Source organism: Callospermophilus lateralis, chromosome 5 (assembly GCF_048772815.1).
Source record: "Callospermophilus lateralis isolate mCalLat2 chromosome 5, mCalLat2.hap1, whole genome shotgun sequence".
Taxonomy (NCBI): Eukaryota; Metazoa; Chordata; class Mammalia; order Rodentia; family Sciuridae; genus Callospermophilus; species Callospermophilus lateralis.
In genome coordinates, this window is record NC_135309.1 from 151,316,245 (window position 1) to 151,340,627 (window position 24,383).

Here is a 24,383-nt window from a genome sequence, read left to right on the forward strand (position 1 = left end):
GCAATAGCATGGCAGAAATACATGTCAGAGTGAGTGCTTACATCTCATGCCAGGAAAGAGAGAAGAGAGAAGAGTCCCAGAATCCCTTTCAAGACTACCTCTGTAATGATGTGAGGTATACAGCATCTCCCAATGCCACCACACTGGGACCAGGTCTTCACATATGGACCTTTGAACACTCATCCAAATCATAGAACATGAAGTATAGCTGTTCTTATTGGGCTTTGCCTAATAGATTTGTTCACTCAGACATGTATGCATGCATGCATTCAGCAAGCATCACTGAGTATCTGCTTCAGAACAAGCATTGGTAGAATGCTGGAAATCTGTCTTTGCTTTGGCAGACAATAGAGAAATTCTTGAGGATTTACTATTTACATGTGAAAACAAAGCAATCACATTATTTGGGTATCATTACTATATCAGTTTTAGAATATTAGGCTAATAAAACCAAAGCCAATCCCAGGAACATCTATTATGTGCCTGGCTCTGTCTTAGGTACTGAGAAGAGAATGATTATCGAGACAGTCTCTGACAGGAAGTCATTTATGTAGGTTAATACTGGCAAGAAGACAAATCCTGAAATATCTATTGTAGAAGCTGTAATATAATAAAGAGTCAGGAGTTAAGAGCAGGAGAGATTTCATTATATCACAAGATAACTTGTGACTTGTGCAAATTTCCTGAAGATTCTGGAGGAGCTTTCTGGCATTAACTTCATGGTAAACAGTCTCATGAGAATAGGCAGTTAGTGGCATTTCCGTTCATTGCCTCATCCTGCACTCCTTACCCTGCTTGTTATGTACTCTGTGCCTTAAACTTTGAGAAAAATCAAGTTTCTCAGTAATGAAACATAAACTGGAATAAAGCTCAAACTTTTGATATCAAGGGCATTAGGGTCATTGTTATGCATATAAGACCCCAAGACCTCTTGATGCTTTTGGAGGCAAAGGCATTTCTTTAATCTTATATTTCCTTGTTTTGTACCAAGTTTCAAGAATATGTGACAGTGACTTATAAGTGTGTGCAATCAAAGGTGATGGAGTTCAAGGCCAGTGGCTCACCAACCTCTACCACACCGATTCTCCTTCTGATTCCTCACCTACCAAACTATCCCCTTGTTTGAAATGCTACACCCTCAGATGTTGGCTCAGCTGGTTCTTTTTTTTTTTTTTTTTTTTTTTGTCATTCAGACCTCAGCTCAACCAAAGGGACGTCTCTGACCTGTTGTCACACAATCTGCTCCACCAGGTCTCCGTCATTCCTTATCATGTCATCTCTTATCACGTCATCTGACAGTTTCTTTTTTATTTCTAAGTTTTTACTAATTTTTCAGTTTTGATTGTCAGTTTTCTCTCACTAGATCTCAGTTCCACAAAATGGAATAGGAGATCAAAAATGCTTATAGAAGGACACAATCAACTCATGAATGGAAATAGCAACCCACTGAGGGAACACATCAAGTCTTACCAGGCAAGAATCTCCTTGCCTGAAGAAAGGAACATCAATTGTTCTTCAAAGTATCTTTGCTTTGATTCAAACCAAATGTTTTTCTCTCTGTGTTTTGTGTGAAGATTTTCCTCCTCTGGGCAGCAATGGGCACTAATGACCCACTTTCCAAACTTCTCAGATGGCATCTCGGATGTACAAAATGAAACATGGCTCCCTTTGTTTTGTACTATTAAAGCCACGATTGCCAAGGCCAAGTATCTTTTTCAGAATTGAATTCCTATTTCTTATTCTAGGCCTTTGAGGCATCTAATGCACTGGTTTCCAGGTGTCATTTGGAATTTTGCTTCAGGTTTATAAAGCTATTTATACTGTAGATCTTCTCTAACGTGTTTCTGACACATTTTTAAAAATTCTTGGAGTTTCTCTTGTTAATGATTTTCATTTGCCAAAAGCTTATCTTTTTGAAATCATTACAGACACTCTTGACACATATTTTTTTCATACTTAGGCTGATTTTCACTTAATTTTTTTGTTTTGCTTTGCTGAGAAAACCTATTTATGCAAGAAAAGGGGAAAAAATTCACTTCTTGTTTTAAAAAAAATGTCACTTGGGTTGGGAGTATAAATTATATAAATACAATTATTTAGTTTACAACTGTATCAATAATTGGAACAGACAACCAATCTCCAGAAATGGTTTGGGATGAAAAGTTTCTGGCATTCTCATGGATTCTGTTGGCTAATTAAAAATAATTTTTAAAAGCCTGTTGCATTCTCCCAAATTAAAGATTTTGGCTAAATAGAAAGGTTAAAGTCATGGTTCTTCCCAGCTGGAGTTTTTGGGTGTTATTAATTTATTAGTAGGATTTTATAATAGAGGAACATGGATAGGACCTTTGTGTAAAGTTCCTGTGCCAAAGTAAACACTCCATTGTTCTCTACTTTTGTATTGCACACAGGAAAACATCCTTTCCATTACTCCATTAAAGAGACACAGATTACCAGATTTGTAAGAAAAGGCCAGTGTTTGATTGAGCCACTTTGTGTGTAAGGGGTGGTGAATGCTGACTGCCAAATTTCTGTCGACACTAGAAAAAAAACATTCATATATCAAGCATTTTTTTCTCACCATTATGTAACAAATTTATGCATGTTAGTACATACCAGAAGAAATGTCATAGACATTTTCCATTTTCAGCAGTCTGTTGAAATACTCTCTTTCTATTTGAAGGTTAAAAGTGACCATGTGAATACAGATACATTCAGTTTGGGTTGATTAGTCTATTTCTCATTTTTACCACTTTTTTCTCTCTGGCAATGATATTAGTTATGGTGATCAGCATATGTGTAGCAGTAAGACTGATGTATTTTGCTAATCTTGAAATCACAAATACTTTTGTTTAAATACAGTGGTAAATATAATACTTCTGATCTTGATAGAACCATTTCCAGCTGATCCCGAAAAAAAATCCAATCATCACTATTCTCATCTGCCAAGATTTGTTCCCATTATAATGACTGCTAGTTGGGCAACTTGTCTCACTCTAAAGGTTATTTATCTTGTTTTAGAAGAGTCATAAAATCCAAAGATGGTGCACCTTGTGGTAAGGGGATTGGTTATGCTTCTATTCAACCACGGCCTTGTTTGCTGGAGTGGAAAAAAATCAACATTTTATCAGAGCCTATAATTTTGCAGGCATTATGCAAGATATAGAAGAGAAAAATATGAGGTCTTGCTTCTAAATTCTTAGATCTATTTCCCTCTGGGATGTAAGGAATGAGAAGACAGAGCTTTTTAGATGGAAAACAGGAAGACCAACCAGGACTCTGGCAGCAGTCCCGAAAATGGGCAGAGAGATAAATCCACTCTTCAGGATTACAGCAAAATCTTTTCACAGATTAGTGTCTTTCAAAACTGTAGTATCTGTTTACAAAGCAAGTTAAATAGAACAATTCAGTTGAGGTTTATTGCAATGGACTTCAGACTGGATGGCCCATTTGTGGAATTAGGAAGAGTAACTAATGATGCTGTAGATCACAGTCAGATGAAAAATACAAGTAAACAATATATCAAGATGTTCAAATTTACATTTCTCCTTTACTTGTTAAAATCCTGGTCATCTCATCATTTTCTGGCATATCAAATATTGCAGGCTACTTTGACCATTTCCTACTTTTTTTTTTTTTTAGAGAAAGAGAGAGAGAGAGAGAGTGAGAGAGAATTTTTAATATTTATTTTTCAGTTTTTGGTGGATACAACATCTTTGTTTTATTTTTATGTGGAGCTGAGGATCGAACCCAGCGCCCCGCGCATGCCAGGAGAGTATGCTACCGCTTGAGCCACATCCCCAGCCCATTTCCTACTTTTTTTACAACTGCTCAGATGAAAGAGTTTTTTTACAATTGCTCAGATGAAAGAGGCCAAGTCTGCTTGACATTATGCATAAAGTAGATGTCACAAACCCTGTATAACTGAAGCCTGTGATATGGACACAGCTTAACTCTTGGTTAGATGACTTAGTGTTGGCTTGGTTGAGGCTTCAGTGCTTTCACATCTATAAGGAAAATGCCCTATTTGTCCAAGTCAGATTTATGAAGTATATACACTCTTGTCATTCTTTCCAGTGCTACAATATAGGATCTATGATTTTTAAGTATTTCATTATTACCTACGAGGGACTCTTCAGTCATTATTCCTTTTCTTACACTGGCCCCATATCTTCTTCTCCTGAGTTAAGTTAAATGTAGCACTAAAGAGAAATAGAGTGAACTTCTTCCAGAATGGAAATAGAAATTGAAAGGAAATAATTTAAAGATGAATTACTTTTTTTTTTACTTTCATAAAACTCTTTGCTCAACTTTATAGAGCTGCATTTGGAAGATTAAGGTTGTATATGTTTAAGTGTTCAATGTGGTCATTTAGTATGTGTAAAGGTTGTAAATGATTGCAACTATCAAAATTAACTAACAAACATATAGCTAATAATTCCTGACATGAGCTCTTTGATCAATTACAAAAAATTCCTATAAAAATTTAAAAAATGTATATATATATATATATATATATATATATATATATATATATTCACAGACACACACACAACAACAACAACAACAACAACAACAACATGGGAAGTTACAATAATCACTTAAATTATTTTAAAAATTTAAGTGTGGTATCCAATAACCTCCAGGACTGATGGCTGACCTAAATTGTCTTAACTTCTAAAATGGAGCACTTTTACCTATCAAGAAGCATGTAGACATTATTTTGGCTTTTTCACTGTGGGTTTCTTGTTAAAAAAATAAAAGATTTGAACCAAAAAAAAAAAATTAACTAACATATCCTTCAACCCAGAGTTAACATTTGTATGGGAGATGGGGACAGGGAGTAAAAAATTAAATCACCTTTGAACACTGGTTACAACACAATTGAATTAAATTTTTGGTGGAAGAAGAAAAATTGCATGTGACAATTCAGTTTTAGAAGTAATAACTGACAAAATCCAAGGCTCATGAGGACGACTCAGTCAAATATTCATGAATGAACAGGAGGACTTACCTTTAAATTGTCATCATGGAAGAAAACACACACTATTTTACAAAATTGTCATTACCACTTTAGTTGAAGGAGCAGGATGAGCCATGATTGTAACTCAGAATGGCAACTATGGTGTTCTTATCTACCTGCCTACTTTGCCTTTTAAATCATAAACTGAGGACTACATCACAACTCAAAAGAGCAAAAAGCTGTTATGCTTTCAAGAGGAAGAAATTAACAGAAATTTTTAAAATTTTCTAGATAACTGATACACCTCAGTTGGAGCTTTGGAAAGTACTACTAATGCTGGACTCATTTTAACATTCAAGGTGTGCCAGTTCTGCTCAACATGTGCCATATTTAGAGATAGATTATTGGCACAAACTGAGGCAACTACTCTTTTGTTTCTTTCACACCTCTTTCAAAGAGAACAACTACATAGAGAGTTTCTCAATAAGCAGTTGAAGCTGCTTTGTTGGATAGTACTATGTGACGTGCAAAATAAATATACGAGGGAAATGACAAGCAAATGGATGTCTGTTTTGGAATAATAAAAGCAAAATCATTTAAATAGCTGATTCTGTTTCTAAGCTCAGCAGGAGCTTCCGAATTAATTCTCAATAATACCAGATATTAGTAGCAGAAAAAGAAAGTTACTTGCAGGTTTCATCAGGATATTCTCTATAATCAGAGGTAGTCAGTGTAGGTTTCTGTCTTGTTTGCCCGTAGGAACTCAGGTGACCACAAATGTAAGAAGTTCACCCAGGATCTCTATGTCCTTTCCAGTGATTCTGCTTTGTGCTGCTTTTTATAGTCACTGTAATATTAATTTGATGTTCTTCCACCAGCTGAATCACACTGTAGTTTGTAAAATATGTTTTGGTCCTTGTTTCAATAAGCATTTGCTAGCCCTTTCATAGTTATTTGTTGCAATTCAAGGTGACTAATGTGACTCTCTCATTCAGTTCATCAAGATCTTGTTGGTCTATTTGTGACTTGCAGGAGAGAGATTGATAAACATTTTTTGATCATCACATGCCTTAATCAGAACTTTTCATTGGAGTACTTAGGCTACTGAGAAAAACAGCTTTTTTTGCGTTAATCAGACTGCTGGCACCAGACCTCTGGGAAACCTTGTGATGGGATACAGCCTGTGCAATATCACATATGTCTTCTTAGAAGGTTCAATCTGTGTTTTTATTCTGAAATCTATCAAGAAATGTTCCTCAGCTTAAAAACTGAGACAAAGCTCTTCTTTCTAGTCATACAACAGTAAGTCTTGTGTGGGTTCCCTATGGACTCCTGGGGTGGAGGTCGGGGATATGGGTGAGAGTCATGGCTTGTCAGACTAGAACTCCCCTGAGTAACCCTTCTAGCCCACCCCTCTGAGGGTGGGCATAGGGACATATGAGCTGCATGTGGAAAGCTGTCAGAACCTCTCCTATCTTTCTGTCTGTGTAGCATTTATGCACTTCTTGTTCCTGACTCTGGGTATGGATCTGTTACTCTTATTTTGTTTTGTAGTGCTATTATTTTTAACATGCAAAGGATGCTTCAATAAATAACAATGCTACCCAATTGAATATGTAAAACATAGACAAAAATTACTTGTAGAAATTTGAAGTCTCCCATTTTACCTTCCTCTACAACCCAGAGGAAACAACTCTTGTGTACTGGTATTGATTGCATCCTGTTTAATACTTTTTTATTTTTACTACATATATAAACATACTTGTTATGAAAAAATATTTGTGGATTATAAAATGTTTATTGCACTGTACTTGTATAATATAATAATCCAGAAATGGCTAGCATTACTACCAAATATTTTGTTTAAAAAAATTTACCCTTGTTGTAATATAACCTTATTTATTTTTTAAAAGACTGTAATATGTTATTCTATCTTATGAAAATACAGTTTATATATTCATTGCCATACTGACTGAAATTCAAATTGACTTAATTTTTAACTAAAACAAATGATGCTGAAATACACATCCTTATTCATTTTCCTTTGGAAACAGGTGATAGTTTTTGTGATGTATTTATTAATGATCTTGCTGTGTAATAGGATGTGTGCTTTTCCATGATTGTTAGATATTGCTAAATTGCTCTCAAAAAGTGGCCATACCAATTTGCATTCCTACCAGCAGCATGTGAGAACCTCCTTTCCCAGATCATTACTGATATTTGATTATGATCAGATTTAATTATTTACTAGTCAGTGGGTGAAAGTCACTATCTCATTGTTTTAATTTTCATCATGATGATTATTCATAAAGTTGAGAATGTACTTTTTGAGTTTCTCCTAATCTGAATTGTCTGTTTCTACACCATTGTCTGTTCTTTTCTCTTTATTGATGTGTAGAAATGAGTATGCAATCTAGCAGATATTCGACTGTATATGCTTATATTTCATACATATAACTGTTTGTTATATTTATTGAAAAATTTGTCTCCACATCTACTGATTATATTTTAATTTTGTTTGTAACATCTTTTAACAGATAATTTTTAAGTTTTGACCTTATTAGATTTCTTTTGTTGCTCTACTTTTCATGACTTGCTTAAGAAATCACTTTCTCCTCCATGGTCATATTATATATAAACTTTTTCTGAACTCTAAATTACTTTAATTTGCTGAAAATTTCTTGTTAAATCTATGGACCTTTAATTGATCAGGATTTTATTTATTTGTGTTTATGTGTGGTATAAAGCATGGATCTGTTTTTTCCCATATGATAAATTATTTGTCTCAACAGTATTTACTGAATAGTTCATTTTTTTTCCATTGTTCATAATCCTCCTCTTTTGTATACTAAGATCTGGTATGTGCATTCATATTTGCTAGACTACGTTTCCCCTTTTCCTTTGATTTCAACATTCCTATCCCTACAAAGTGCCATACCATGTAAATTCCACACCTTGACATGGAGCATTTTTATCTTGTACTGCATGATCCTGAGAATGCTTCAAAGGTCTCTCTTAAAATATGCTGTTAAGTGTAAACTTTTGGGGTGGCATATTTTTATCACATTAAGAAAACTTCTATTTGTAGTTTATTAACAATTGATCATAGGTATTAAATTATAAATAATGTTTTTTCAGCATGTTAGAATAAACATGCTTCTTTTAAATATTATTGCAGTTGATTGTATTGATAGATCTTTCTGATCTATCAATATTAAAATAGCCTTACTTTCCTGATCTAAATCTGACTTGAACCCAATGTGTTTGGGCATTTTTTCTCTCTCTCCCTCTTTCTCCTTCTCTCTCTTTCTCCTTTATAAGTATGAAATATAAGCATATACAATATACAATGCTAGATTGCGTACACATTTCTACACATCGATGAAGAAAAAAGTACAGACAATGGTGTAGAAACAGAAATTCAGATTATAAGAACCTAAAAAAGTACATTCTCTCTCTCTCTCTCTCTCTCTCTCTCTCTCTCTCTCTCTCTCTCTCTTCTCTTTCAGAAAGTCCTAAAGCATATTTTGGTAGGATCACTTTTTCGTAGTATTGCCTTAAATTAATTACTTTCCAGAAATATCTCTTTAAGAAGATAAAGAATACAAAGATTTCCATTTACTTTAATTACAAATATTATTATTTATATTTATTTTGAATATAATATAGATGCTCTTTGACATCTGTTTTATGATATATGATGTGCTTATGTCCAGCCAAATCCATCATAAATGGAAAATGTAAAGTTGACAGTGCATTTAGTATACCTGCTTACTGAGCATCCCAGCTTAGCAGCATAGCCCACAGTGTAGCACAGTAGAGGGTCAGTTGTTTACCCTGGTAATCTTGCATCTAACTGGGAGCTGAGGCTCCCTGCCCAGCCTTGCTCCAGTGTTGTATCATATTGCTAGCCTGGGGAAGATCAAAGTGCAAAATTTGAAGTTTGGTTTCTATTGAATGCATATCATCTTCACACATCATAAAGTTAAAAATGGCAAGTATAGCTATCTTAAGTCAGGGACTATACTTCTCTAGCAATAAAGATTCTCCATTTTCTGCCTATTGAGACTGAAAATATTCACAGAGCATAAGTCTAAATTTCTCATTTCTAAATTATAGGAAGCCTGTCACTTTTCTAAGCGGAATGATAAGGTTCTTTGGGAGCTCTACTTTGCCCAACGCAGTCATCCTGGTGTAGATGCCCTCCCTCAGCAATTACCAAATTCTACAACCCCGTGCTCACCCCATGCACGACCTCATGTACCTTTCAGCCTGCACACTCCCCATCAGGCAATATCAGTGTTCCCACTTCACATACTTTCTCTACCCTTTTCTCAAACAAAGCAGAACATTTAGCATATTGTAATTATCCCTGGAGATAGCCTCTACTATTCTCCTTGATTTTATTGCCTAGAATTTATTTTCATCTTTTTCTGGTCAACAGCAAATGTGGTTCATATTGTTTTTACAAGCAATATTTAGTTGCATTAACCATCATGTTTTACCCCCCGCCCCTTCTTTTCTCTATTTGTCTATGAACCAGTATATCCTTATTGCATGTGTCCTATTGGATTTTTCTATGGTTTTGTAGGAGCTTGGAAATACAGCAGTAAAAAAAATAGACCAAGTCCCCAAACTCACATAATAGACTTTGTAGTAAGAGAAGAAAAAAAAAAAGCAAACAAATAAATGTATAATATACCAAGTAAAGACAGGTGCTATGGGGGAAAACAAAGTAGTATAAAGACTATTGTTTATCCAAGTTGTTAGAAAAGAGTTCACAGGTAAAGTAACATTTGAATTAATACTTCAAGGAAGTCTGGGAGAAAAGTATCCCAAGCAGAAGGGACAGCATGTTCTGTTTGGGGTCTTCAAGGAACATCAAAGAGACCAATTTTGTTGGAGCAAAATGAGCAAAAAGCATGTGGTGGTAGATGGAGGCAGAGATAGTGGGTGGGGGAATTTCAGATAAGACTTTGAGATCATGGTAAGCACTTCCTCACTTTCTCTAAGGAAGATGATATTACATGACAGGGTACTAAACAAAGAAGTGATATGTTCTTGTTTCACTGAGATAATTTTGGGTATTGGAGATAAGTAGATTCAGTAAGCAGGTAAGCCAATTAAGAAGTTCTTGTAATAATCCAGATAAGAAATATTGGTGGCTTGTATGAGGGAGATAAAGATGGCAAGAAATGCTCATATTCTGTATGGAATTTGAAGGTGGGTCTGAGAGGATTAGTTGAAGGAATATTGGTTATGAGATATGAGTGAGAGAATGGTGGAAGACTATGGAGGAGCCACTTAAGAGAGTAAAATCAAAGGTTTGGTTAAGGATTTGTAAGTTTGAGATACCTATCAAAACATCCAGAGGAATTATTAGTCAATTGAATACACAAGTCTATAGTTTATGTAAGAGGTCAGGACTGAAGTGCTTATTTGGACAACACCATCATGTATGTGGTGTTAATGCCAAGATATCGAATGAGATCATTGAAGCAGGAAGTGTAGAAAGAGGGGGATGAGAATGATTCCTGGGGAATACTTCAGTGCTAAGTGATTGGAAAAAAGAAGAGGATATAGTTAAGCAGAAAAAAAGGAGACACAGTAAGATGGCAGAATTAATGAAGAATGGTGACCAAGATATAAAATTAAGATAGTGTTTCAAAGAGCAGGAAGTGATACACTATAGCAACTGTACTGACAGTTCAAAGATGATTAAAAATTAACCTCTAGCCAGGCATAGTGGAACATGCCTGTAATCCTAGCAGCTCAAGGGGCTGAGGTAGTAGGATTGCAAGTTTAAAGCCAGCCTTAGAAACTTAGTTAGGCCCTAAGCAACTTAGTTGAGACCCTGTCACAAAATATAAAATAAAAAGGGCTTGGGATGTGGCTCAGTGGTTAAGCACCCCTGAATTCAAGTCCTGGTACCGCGCCCCCCCCCAACACACACATCAAAAATAAACACTAGAATTTATGACTACAGCAAAAGCTATTTCACTAAAGTGTTGGAGATTGAATACTGATTTGGATGGATTTAAGAAAACAGGCAAAGAGAAATAGAGAAAGGAATATAAGAAAAATTTTCCAAGTTTAGATTTAGGGAGAAGTACAGAAATAAGTCAATCACTTCAGGGACAAATAAATAGAAAAGTCAGGAAAGAGGGCTTTTTGTTTTTGTTTTTATAAGAGGAGAGCATTCTATGATGAATTTAAGATCCTTCCTGTTTTCTTACAAAATTATCTCCTTTAGCCATTACTTAAATGAGAGTCTTTAAATTGAAACTGTCTTAATTTACTTAGTTTTCAGTGATAGTTTAGTAGGGTATTAAATTATGAATTGATGATATTTCTCTATCATTTTAAAGCTTTTCATTTACATTCTGACACTTGTTGTTGCTGAAGAAAAATCTACCAGTCCATTTGAATTCCTTAATAGGTGATTTGCTTGTATTTGAAGTACTTTTAATTTTTTTTCTATATCTTGATGCCTTCTGATAGATTTACTTTTTATTTAAACTCCTCAGTGATTACTCCAGGCTTTTAACCTGGAACTTTAATCCATTCTTTAATTTGTAAAAAAGTAAAATAAACCTACTGTTGCAGGGTTTGGCACAAAGGAAGAGAAGTTCAAAGTATAAACTTGCAGTGCCACGTTGGCTGGCAATTCTGGCATTGGTTATATTTTAAAGCTTTTTTTAAGGTTAATATACTTCATCAGGAAGCTGGTCTCAAAAATCAAGTGACAGATAAAAGCTTAAAGGCTGGCTGATGTCAACTTGGCAAAATCAAACAGATTAAAACATTCTCTCCTATTTTTCCCTTCCTGGTGTCCCCTCATCTCTAAGGAATTATGAAGATGCCTTCCTTAAAAAGATATGCATAAAAAGGTAGAAGAAAAGATGGCAGGAACACCAACAAAGAAAATAATTAGGAAAAAAATGGGAAGAAATACATAGATAGTTTATAGTAAATATTTTAAAGAATATTCAGTCTCATTATTTCTCTAACAATTATAAATAAAAACAATGGCAAATCACTTTTATCTATTAAATTATTAATAATGAGAGGGAAAGAAAAATCTTGCTAATAAAATAACAGTGAAATTGAAGTGTTTTTTACTTGTCTGGCCTGAGTCTAAATTAGGGCAGTTTGAAAGTAATTGGGTGATATCTACAAAAAAGTCACATAAATGTTCTAACTTTTTATGCAGCATCATTGCTTCTTGGAATCAACCATTAGGCAATAAATTGAAATACAGCCCAAGAGATATTTATTGAAATTATTTATAACATTGAAAGAGCAGAAACAGTCTGTATCAGTGACCTACAAATTTTTCTGACTGTCAGACCTTAATAAAAACTATGGGGTCTACGTAGGTGTACAAATGAGCATCAAAAAGTTTCCTTTAAAGAAACTGATCATTTTAATGGATACATTTAAACTTTAAAGTGGAGAGCATTTTGGTATCTATATTAGTTTCTCAGCCTAGGAATAGGTTGAACTCAGAGGTGGAAAAATAGTGTTCTGAATGGGCAGTAATAAGCATGTCATGAAATATTAATTAAAGAAACCTTAAATGTTGTGTTTATTGTTTTTGTTTATTTTGCTTCTGTTTGGGGGTAATAGGAGGCATAGTATTCTCCTTCAGCTGGCAAAGAAGAGAATACTACCTGGTAACTCCATATAAAGGGGATTTTCTCAAAGATACCAGATCTCTGCTGCTGTGCTGAGCTATCCTCATGTGTCTCTCTCTCTCCATACATCATGGATCCCTCATGGATTATTTTGTAATGTCCTTGAGCTCCCTTTCCTCTCCCTTGAAACTTCTTCAAGCTTACAGAGATTTTGGTTACCCAACATCTGATTTCAGTTGTTTCCTATTGATTTGCTTTTTGATATTAGAACTTTATTCTTCATCTAATCAGTTAAAATTAGCCAAGCCAGGCTGACTTCACTTTAGTCAAAAAAGAATTGTTTAAGTCAGCAATTCTTAGAAAAGGTGGCAATATATTTGGATTGGAAGGTACTTAAGAAATTAATGCTAAAAATCAAAAACAAAAAAAAAAACAAACAAAAAAGAACTTTTTATATGGTTTCTGTTTTCCTTTTTTTTTTAATTAGGAATTTTATTAAAAAGAGAATATACAATTTGTTATCTTTATCTTGAGGTTCTTCACTTTTCTAATCTTAGTCTAACCATTAGTTTTACTTGATAAAGACCCTAATTTGGGGAATTTGATTTGAGGTAAGGTGGAATAGAATGTCACCTATTTTTTTTTTATTAGACTAATAGAATATCTGTCTGACAAGGATTCTTACTTCTGTGGTTCTCAATAGTCTCCCAGTAAAACTACTCACAAATTCAAACAGTTCCAAATATTTCTGCTTCCATTACACTAACAGGATTTGTAACTCCTTTGGAAAAGGTATCTCCTAAGGATCATAAAAAGTCATATCACAACATCATGCATTTGGGTACATTTTCTTTCTTTATAGGGTATCAAAGTTTTTAGGTTATGTCTTTACACAAGTCTTGTGAGGCTACTTTCCCCCTCTTGTTGTAGTTTTTTTTTTTTTTTTTTTTTTTTTTTTATCACTATGATCAACGACCTAGCAAGAACAACTTAAAGAAGGAAGTGTTTATTTTGGATCATGGTTCAGCGGTTCAGTCCATGGTCATCCAATTATATATCTTGGCCTCAAGGTGAGGCAGAATATTATGGCAAAATAGTGTGCCAGGAAAAAGTAGCTCAGGACATGACAGCCAGAAAGCAGAGAGATCCTTTCTCACCAAGGACAAACTATAAACCCTAAAGGCACACACCCAGAGACCTACTTCCTTCAGCCACAACTTAACCTGCCTATAGTTATCACAATTCTTGCATTGTCTCACACATGAAGTTTTGGGGGACACTTCATAGCTAAACCATAAGACCAATCCCCTTTGACTAGAGTCTGAAAAATGAGGTGAAAAGGTCTTTCTCTTGCAAGAATAGCTATAAAGTCTAGGCTGCTTAGTTACAAAACCACGAGCTAGTTGGTCCTTTGTCTGTGTATTAACCTTCACCTATTCATTTTCAGAGTAATTTACAGAAGTGTTGGCAGGTCTAGATAACCCTCATGCATTTGTTCAGTGACCCAGTCCATCAATATCTAAGCCAGCAGGAGTGGAGAAGATGAAGTGGAGGGAAGCGTTCACTTCCCTAAAAGATGCATATGATGTTCTACTCATGCTTCACTAGCTGGGACTTAACCATGTGACCACAGTTAACTGCAATGTTGACTGTGAAATGTCTTTCACTGGATGTTATTGCTTATTGGAAGTGTGAGAGGAATATTGGGAAGAACTAGTAAATGTTAGTTGGATCACATTACAGATTGTGGTATTAATCCAATGAGCAAGGAAAAGTCATTTAAGAGGGATATCATGGTAGTAATTTTATTTCTCATTTGTATGACTTTGAATGTGTTGTGTGTGTGTATGCGTGTGTGTGTGTGTGTGTGTGTGTGTGTGTGTGTAGAATGGATTAGAGAGATCTTTAACCAGGTGTTAGGAGGCCATTCCTCAAGTCCAAGTGACGATGGGGTCCTATATGCAAACTCTGGATACAGGGTTTTATTTTGGAAGTGTGCTTTAGAGACATTAGTCCGGCAGACAGTTTCTACTTCTCCAACATATGATTTCAAAACATATTAACCACAACTCAGAATCAGCAGATTTTTAAAGTCTAGTCATTATTAACTAAACTATTCAAATAACTTCCCCTCTTGAGACTTTCTTGTTTTCAAAAGGGTTTGTATGTACCGAATGTCACAGAATGTTTTATTGCATACAAACCTAAGAAAACTAACCAGGCAGAAGGAGCTTCATCACCAGCAAAATGCCCTACCAATTCTGGCAGCTGTCATGGATCATGAGTAGCCTTCTTGTGTTGGTAGTGTGGTCCGGACTCTTGGTTAGACACAGGAGTATTCATCATATACACTCTTGCATGTACAGTAACTCTCTGAGTCCACACTCAGTGTGAATCATTACGACTGTTCTAACCATGCCAACAGCCATAAGGACTATGACAACTCTCCCAAGAGGAAGCAGTCCTCTGCTTTTTGTATTTCTCATGTATACAAGTCACTAAATGTTTATTTAGTATTTTGTACCTTCAGATGATTTTTTTTAAGAGTGTGAGAGAGAGATCTGTTACAAGGTAATTTAATAGAAACAAAATCCACATTATCTAAGTACTGTATCCTCCTGCTCAATTGACCAAAAATTCTTGGTTGACTAGGACTTTAAGGGGCTGGGATTGGGGGATAATAATTATGGAGGTGACACTAAAAAGTTACTAGTCAACTATATCACACTGCTGATACAATAAATGGTTAAATGTTTTCAAAATTAAGTGTGCCAGGATTTCCCACAAGATTGGAATTCCTTCATTCATTTATGCCTTCAGTTAACAAATACTTAATGTAATGTAGTCTGGGCCCTTGGGATACTTCAGTGAAATACCAGTGAACACACAGGGGCGGGGGGCACTTCAGCTTTGGTTCTTACACTCCTTAGAGGAAAGATGACATTGGATTCAGATAACCCCATGGCTGTCTTCCATCTCTCCAGGTGGTAGCCTTCATTGAGATCTGATACTCAGCCCTTTTTCAGCTGACCTGGCCATCACAGTTATAAAAACCTCATGAAATTTCTGCCCAGGCCTGGCCTTCACTTCATCTGGCAGCACCAAAAGAAGTACTGGGCAAAGGTCAGGGAACTTGTTATGTAAGGCAATATCTGGCGCGATTTAATCTACTCTTCTGGTACTAGGTGAGAGAGAGAGAGAGAGAGAGAGAGAGAGAGAGAGTGTGTGTGTGTGTGTGTGTGTACAAGAGGGAGAAAGAATCATTGATTGGGGAGCTTCTGCGAAGTGGGTTCATATATGGAAGCAGCAGCAGTACCCAGAAGTTAAAGATTAAGACATACCAAGCGGTGACCAAGAAACTTCCATGGAATGACCTCTTCAATCCTACTCCTCTGCCTGATTTTACCAAGTCAGTGCATTGTGATCTTCTTTTATATGTGGCTGAATGACAAAGAAAATTAAAAGGGCTCTTATTATACAGCCTGGAGGAAATCGTATGAAAATCCAGCCTCTATTTCAGGAATATCTGCAGGATTATTGGTTAGTATTCCCTTACTGTTAACTTTGATTAAAGGGCTGATAATTAGGTTTCCCTCCATAACTTGCTTTTATATTTTTAGACATAAATATCTGAGCTGCCTTAGGGTAGACATTTTATTTCTTGCCCCCGCCCTCTTTCATCTGAATTTCTGTTTGTTTTCTCTTTACTCTAAGCAAAACATTTTTCTAGTGCTGGAGCTTATAAAATGTTCTTATTAGGCAAAGCCTTTTACGGCCTTCCTCCTTGTCTGACCACCATCAAAATACAATTTGGGTTTCCAAAGTTTGTTCTCTGAGGGAAGGGCTAATTTTTCTGAGCATTTCCAGAGGTGGTATATTTTGAGAAACTCAACAGAGATTGTAACTTGCATTCAGAAAACACTTTGGCTTAAATTCTGTTCCATGTTTTCCATTTCAACAGTCCAATCTGCATTTAGGGAAGTATTATAGAGAAAAATTGCATGTCTGTGTTGCATCTTCTTCGAGGTTTTCTAAAGTCTGAGCACTTTGAAGAAAAAGAAAATAAGACTTTGTCCTTTTATGTTTGCAGCTGTCTCTCTTTGCTGATTAAGTATAGTGCTCTGGGTCTCTCCATCCCGCCTGATCAAAACGACCCTTTTTGCCTGATGGCATGAATAACACCACTGTCTTCCTGTGAAGCTTTCAGGTGAACTTTCAACAGAAAGACATGCTCTCACCCCTTCTAAACTCCTGTTAGAAAACTCTGTTCTGGGTGTCTCTTCTGGTATATTAGGTACCATGCTAAGTCCTGGGGAATATCAAGATGCTCCCTCAGAAGAAAGAAGAGAAAATCAGGAAGGTGTGATGTTTGAAGGTAGCATTAATGTTGAAGGGTAGGTAGATTTGTGACTTGTCTTGCTGCAGCCTTGAAAGTAAAGAAATACTTTCTTTTACCTGGAGGAAGGTTGTAGAAAGTCCAAAGAAGAGAAGAGACAGTGGGCTAGGATTCTAAGAGAAGGCATTACATTCCAGAGACAGTGCTGAGATAGAATCACTTTGTATGCAACAAGTTAAATGTGAGAAGAGATGGAGTAACTTGTATCTAGCTCAGAAAACAGGGTGAACCCCAACCTCATTAAAAGGATTGGAAATAGAAGAGATGACCATTTGTTCATTAGGTGGGGATTAGAGGCTGGTAGGAAATGCCAACTTAAGGAGTTATTTTAGTTGCCAGTGAGTATCCAGTTGTATTATTTCCCTGTGTCTGCCGAGTATCTCTTTGGTACTTCAGCATTTATATGATGATATGATGTGGAACTGACCTCCCCCAACCCCCCACCCCGAGGGTTTCTTATGGTTTCCTTCCCCATTTGAAAGTAAAGTTTAAAGTGATCACATGACATCAAGTGATTCAAATGTGAAAAAAAAAAAATCACTTGAATCACTTTTCAATTTCAGGGGAAGATGAATGTTTTATTCCTGTTCTTCAAGTTGTGAAATAATGGATTTCACTCAGATAAATTGTAACAACAACAACAATAAAAATAAAGTGTTTATTTGTCCCTTTATTTCCTGATCAGAGGACAGTCTCTGTGAACCATAAGTGGTTCAGGGTTTGGCTCAGGCTGTTGGTTCCAATCCTCTTCCACCAGCCATTTTATTTAGGAGAAATATGGCCAGGTCATTGAATTATAATTTCCTGAGTTATGCTGCGGTGGTCCCCTAGGAGAATAAACATAAGCCTCCTGGGAATTGAATGTTTAATTCAGGAGGATTGAAAACAAGCTATCTGGAGCCAAGATTTGCAAGAATGTGTTATAAAGATAGACTGTCCATAAATACAGGCTCTGCGTCCTTGTCTTTCCCCTACCCTGGTCTGTTGTAGATTTTGACCTTGGTTTTGGTTTATCTTTCCATTGACAAAGTGCCTGTATTTTTGTTTTGTTTTGTTTAATTTCCTGGTTTGGCCAGGAATTTAGGTGAAATGTAAATTCATCAAACTGATAAAGACAGGATCTTTTAGGCTTTCCCACTTTCCCTCGGGCCATCTCTTGTCTATGAAGGAATTAGAGAAATGAGTTTCATCAGTTGACCCAGAGGTAGGCAGAACCTCAGGCCTGCTTTATCATGGCCAAACTCAGGAGATGGGCCAGCACACCAGAATGCCAGTATGTGCTTTTATTCCTCATTGCACTGGAAAGCAGTTTTATTTCAGCTGATTAGTATGTTAGTTTTCCAGAAAGAGTAATCTCAGATAACAAAGCAAGAATGTGAAAATTGTCTCACAACTCTTGAGTTGAAATCAAGGGAACTGAATAACCTTAAGGCAGACCATCAGTAAGCTGTCTACAAAGGAGAGCTTATTGCACCTGTTTCTGTATGGAGATGTTCTCCTGTGCAAGTCAAGGCACCCTCATCCTGGTTAGTTCAAGGGGGAAAAGTTATAAATTATTTACTACCTATTTATTCAGCATCCTTTATCAGTTATCATAATTTGATCAGACAAGATTATCACTAAAGTCCATTCTGGATCCAAATTTCCATGTACTGCTTAAAAAACAAAACAAACAAACAAAAAAAACCAAACACCCCAACTCTCTCCGTTGGACATGTTTCAGCAGTGGCTAGGTTACTATTTTCCTGATGGATGTTGAGGAAGTCAGTCTCAGGATCCATAACAGACTTTTAGAGACTTAGGTTTCTATTGCTTCCATATTAGCACAAATTTTGTGGCTTACAACAACACCCACTTGCTATCTCACTGTTCTATAGGTGAGAAGTCTGAGCACAGTGTGGCTCAGCTGGGTTCTCTGATGTGAATCACATTCACAGGACTGAAATCCTTGGAGCTGCTTTGCCTCCTGGAACCTTGTTCTTCCAACCTCATTTGAGTCACGGGCTGGGTATAGTCCTTGCTATTGTAGGATGGTGTTCCTCATTTTCTTGCTGGCTACTAGCCTGGAGCCAGTTTTTTCTCCTAGATGCAGCCTGCATTGCTAGGCGCTTTCTATGTAGTCCCCTGAAGCAAGGGCAGATCAAGTCCCTCTCAAGTTCCTAATCTCCCTAGTTCCCCTTCTTCCCCATCTCATTGACTGACTTCCTCTTCTTTTATAGTCTCATAGGATTGCATTGGCTCACTTAGATAATCCAGGATAATCTCCTTATTTTAAAGTCCATTGACTAACCACTTAATTACATCTGTAAAGTCCCTTCACAGCAGTACCTAAATTAGCGCTTGATTGAATAACCAGGGATAGTAACTTTGGAAGAACTACTTGAACATTTTGCCTCCCCAGAGTTATCATTGCTTGAATGATCTTATCCCTGGCTGGTTGATTTCATCTCTCCATGTGCCTTTTCTTTTCATCTTGGCATTTCCTTGGGTGATAATTTTGCATCCTATTTTCACATTCAGTATTTCAACCACTTATCATAATAGATGTCTGTTATAAAAAGCACATTTCTTAATTGGCTGAGGAAGATTTCTAGAGGTGGACCAGCTCTACTGCACAAACTGAAAAATAAAATAGCACATTTGGTTTGCATTAGGTAAGTGATTCTCAATTCTGGCTGCACTTTAGAATTATGTAAGAAAAATATCAATCCTCAGGCTCCACCCTGGAGATTCTTTGTCTATGATAAAGCCAGAGCATTTATTTATTTTTTTTTTTTTTACATTCTCCCAGTGATTCTAACATGTAGCCAAGATTGAGAACTTTGATATGCTCCAGATACTCTGTTTAAGAGACAAGGAACCTAAGGCTGGAGGTGAAAAATGACTCACTTCAAGTATGTTAACTAGATCTGCTACTAGACTTCAAAGTTCTGTGCCACAAACAAAAAGTTTATGGTTTAATTATATATAAGGTTCAGTACTTAGAAATTATGTAAAAATGAGTATTTAGAGATCTGGAACACCCCACTTCTTGCTTCAGTGGCAAGATGATTTCTTTCTAGGACTTTAAGAAACTAGTAATCCTGACAAAGTAACTGTTTATAGGTCTCTTCTCAGCAGCTTGACCTGCTTTCCAAGTCGTAAAGAAACAGATATATTCTGCACTAGCCAAGGACCTGGCCAAATGGGCTTCCACAGTCTCTCAGTATTTCTAAACTACACCGTCCAATGCAGTAGCCACTAGTGACATTTGAAATGGGGCTACTCCCAACCAGATGTTCTGTGAATACAAAATACATACCCGATTCAAAGACATAGCATGAAAACAAGGGCACAAAATATCTCAATAAAGCCTTTCCCACTTATTACATCATAAAATATTATGAATATATTGAGTTAAATAAGATATCAAAATTAAAAATTTTTATTTTACTTTCTGATGTGGTTCTAAGAAAATTTAAAATTATGTATCTTGCCAGCATTTGTGGCTCATACTACATTTCAGTTAGTGCTGTTCTAGAGAGTGCTTTCTATTAAAGCTAGTAACAATGAATGGTCCAAGTCCAAGCTGTTACACCTCCTATCATCTTGAGTAGTGAAGTGGTACGTTGTCAACTTCCTGGAGATGAGACATGACATTGATCTGCCCTGTGTTTGCCATCTATCTGGCAGCCAGTCAGTCTGGCAAAGAGACTTTTCTATTTTTATGTATAGGCTTAAAGATGGGGAGATGTCCCTGTGTCATGGAGAAAGCACACTACATAACTCTTAAGCAATGTACCCAAAAGCAGACCAGGTGCTAAGGCATGGAAATGAATATTTTATCCCTTGAGCAGAGCAACTCTTGAAGAAACTGCTGTGTCAGCAGTCATGTATTATCATGTCTCAGTATTCACGTGTCAGCATTCATGAGTTATTGCTGTCCTTGATATGCCCTGAGCTCTGGAAATATTATGGTGTCTGCCTCCCCCTACAATTCAAATTCCAGTTTTGTTCTCTTTTTTTCTTGCTTTCTCTAGTTTTTTTTTCCCCCTGATTCACTGGTACTTGAATCATATGTCTAGTCTGCCTCGTTTACTGTTTAAGAAGAAGCAGGGAATGCAAAGGCAGGCTTTGGAGATAACAAGGAGAGTTCTAAATCCTCCTCAGAAATATCCCATCTTTGTGAGCTTGGGAAATTTACTCAGTCTCTCTAAGCTCCTCTCCACTTCTATTTCCTCTCTCTCTCTCTCTCTCTCTCTCTCTCTCTCTCTCTGGTACTAAGAATTGAATCCAGGGGCGCTTACACTGAGCCACATCTCCAGTTCTCTTTTATATTTTACTTAGAGACTTGGTCTCATTGTGTTGCTTAAGGTCTCACTAAATTGCTTAGATTGGCTTTGATCTCTTGATCTTCCAGTCTCAACTTCCCAAGTTGCTGGGACTACAGGAGTGCACCACAGCACCTGGTCCATCTTCTCATTTGTAATGTGAGGCTTTCCCTCACAAGTCTGTGTGAAGGCTGAATGAAATCACAAGATGCCTGGCACACTTATTCACTGGGCACATTTTCTGGTGGGCACCTACTCAGCCATAAGCAAAAGCTAGTTGTTCTGAGAGCAATAGTGAATGAGGCATAGCTACTGACCACACCGCCCTGTCTCATTTGCTCAGGACTGAAAGAACAGAAAGACAAGGAGCCCTGTAGCATCAGGATGAGTAGCCCTCAGAAAATGGTAGCTATTATACAGCATGATGCAAGATTTGACTTATCAGAAAAGATGGAATAGTGCTCAGGGTGGGAATTGAAACCTACTGTGATTACATGACTATTCGAGTCACCAAGTTAGGCAATGTGGGGCTGGCACAAGGGCATGAGATTGCTGACTCCTCTAGTAATGCTTTTCCCCAGAGACCACATTGCCTCACTCTTGGTTTCCCAACTTGTTTACCTTAAAAGAACAACTTTACCATGTTGGACTTGATAAAAAAAATAAATAAATTTTAAAAAACGTTTTCTCTCAATTTTTGCTCCTTATGTAATCAGGGTGTGCTAGTTACTATTTTTTTTTTTTTTAGAAAATCTGCATTTCTTTCATAGCTCCCCCCCAAAAAAGGCAGGAACATATGCATTTCTTTGAGATATAAAAAGTATTTGGGTCAATATATATTATTATATTAATCATTGTCAGATTATTATCCCAACGAGATAATAAATGTTTTTGTTTGAGAGCTATATTCTGGGAGAACTTGTATCCCATAGATTATTAATCTTCTTTTATATTAGGTGAAAGGAAGAACATTTCCATCTTAGAGTTTCTGAGTGAGCTGTCCTAGTAATGAAAAAAATCAAAATTTAAAACAAGCTGCTTGTAGAGGGAAAGAAATAAAGCAGAAAGCCAGTAAGATGTTTCCTTTCCCAAATTCTACTTTGGAAAAAAAATGAGTTGGTCAATGCAATGGCATAAAGTAAGATATGAAAAGGAGGATACTATTCAGATAAGCACCCAGGTGATGATTGATTTTTCTTTTCCATGTGAGTTATCCCTGCATTGTGAACTCATGAATGCACCAAGTGAATCAGACTGGGTGAACTAATGATCATACGTAGGGAGTAATGTGGTGAGGTATTGTAAAGTGTATGTGGGTCCTACTGGATTTCAACAGAATGTCTCACATATTGAGAGAGTTCCTCTCTGAACAGAATAATCATGCATACCATGAAAGAAGCAGCACAAAGCATTTGGCTACTGAAGTGCCCTTCCTCTCTTCAATCTACAAGGAGACTCAAGTTTCTGTAACCCAAATGCCTTGTCTGAGTTCTCCTGGGAAGAGTTAGTCCTATTATTGTTGAATTTGTTCTCAATTTTTCAGTTCTAGAAATCCCTGATTCACACACAAAAAAATATTGGAACCTTGTAATGGCAGCATAAAAATTAATTAAAATAAATGGGGAAGTGATGGAGTAGGATCAACCCTTAGTCTTTTCCATGCAGCTGGATCTCAATGAAGAAAGTGTACAATTGCCTAAATACCTAATGGGCACATTCCTGCCTTATCTTAAGATGGTAATAACTCATTATCCTAGGATACAGGCACAGTACCTTATGAAGAGCCTTCCTCTTTGCTGTGAGATAAGTGCATGATTTAAGAATAGAGATTTAAATACCATGGCTGCCCTGGAGCACATTTTTTGATTGCTTTATCCCCAGCATAGATTCCCCTGATATATAAATGGGGGCCCCACTCCCAATCTATCCCATGGAAACATAATAAGATATTAATAGTCTATTTGTTGCTACTATAAGAAAAACTTTAATAACTAACTCTTTTTGGAGATATACAGTGGGTATGCAAAAATCTTTGAGTGCATTGTTTCATCTAATCCTGATTTTTCTATGAGAAAGAACATCATTATCATTTCCTTATTAATAATGAGGAAACTGAGGCTTGATAAAGCCAGGATTTGAACCTGGCTTTCTTTGACTCCAGAACTTATTCACTTAACCCCTGAGCTCACCTTTTCTGTAAATGAAGGTCAAGGTAGTCACTGTGGCCTTGGAAAGTATCTCTCTCAATGATTATTAACTAAGTGTGATTCTCTGACAGTAGATCAGATGTTATCAAGTGAAATCATGTTGTCAGAATTTATTCTGCAGCACTGTCTCATACATTTTGTATCAGCATCAGCAGATTGCTTAATCTTTGTACCTAATACTGCACATAGAACCTAGGTAGCATTATTTGCCTTCCCAGCTAATGATGTAACGGATCCAGCTCACACTGTCTTCACATTGGTAGCTTAATATCAGCAAACACAACAAATCATGGCCCTTTTTTCAATTTCAAAGAGAATGTATTAAACACTCACCATGTATCATTGTCTGTGAGTCAAAGAGAAACATAATGTGAATAGTATACATGTGCACTGGGAATCCCTCCAAGGAGCCTTTTGCAAACATGATCATACTAAGTCACCAGAAGCTTCCATGAATCTTCCTGTCACCACCATTCTGAATTTGGGAGGATCTCTAAACATACCAGTAACGATTGTATGTGATTTAGGAATAAAAAAATTATTCAGTTATCATTGTTAAAAATTAGGCTGCTAACATCATACGAGAATAACACAGATTAATATCCTTGAAATGTTAATACAAACATACAAACCATAAAGAGTATAATTGGGCTGTCATGTGTAATTTAAAATTTTCAACTAATTACATTTTTTAAAAAACAAGAAGAAATGGAGTATCAGTTTTAACAATATATTTTATTTAACTCAATAGTCTAAATTAGGATTTCAACATGCAGGCCATGTAAGCATTTTTGAGATTCATTTCAGTCTTTTTTGTACTAAACATTCAAAACTATGTATGTATTTTGTACTTACAGCACATCTCAATTT

General features: G+C 36.3%; 1 protein-coding gene across 3 annotated transcripts in view; it reads left to right on the forward strand.

Moving 5' to 3' along the window:
- Nucleotides 1-24,383, forward strand: part of Ghr (growth hormone receptor) — a 250,364-nt gene that overhangs the window by 78,684 nt on the left and 147,297 nt on the right. Inside the window, exon 1 of one of the 3 annotated variants that reach the window (XM_076857433.2) lies at nucleotides 15,876-16,140. The exons of the other annotated variants lie outside the window; for them this stretch is intronic. The gene's annotated coding sequence lies outside the window, so the exon portion shown is untranslated. Of the gene's footprint in view, nucleotides 1-15,875; nucleotides 16,141-24,383 lie in introns of those variants that run through there. 3 annotated transcript variants of the gene reach the window in all.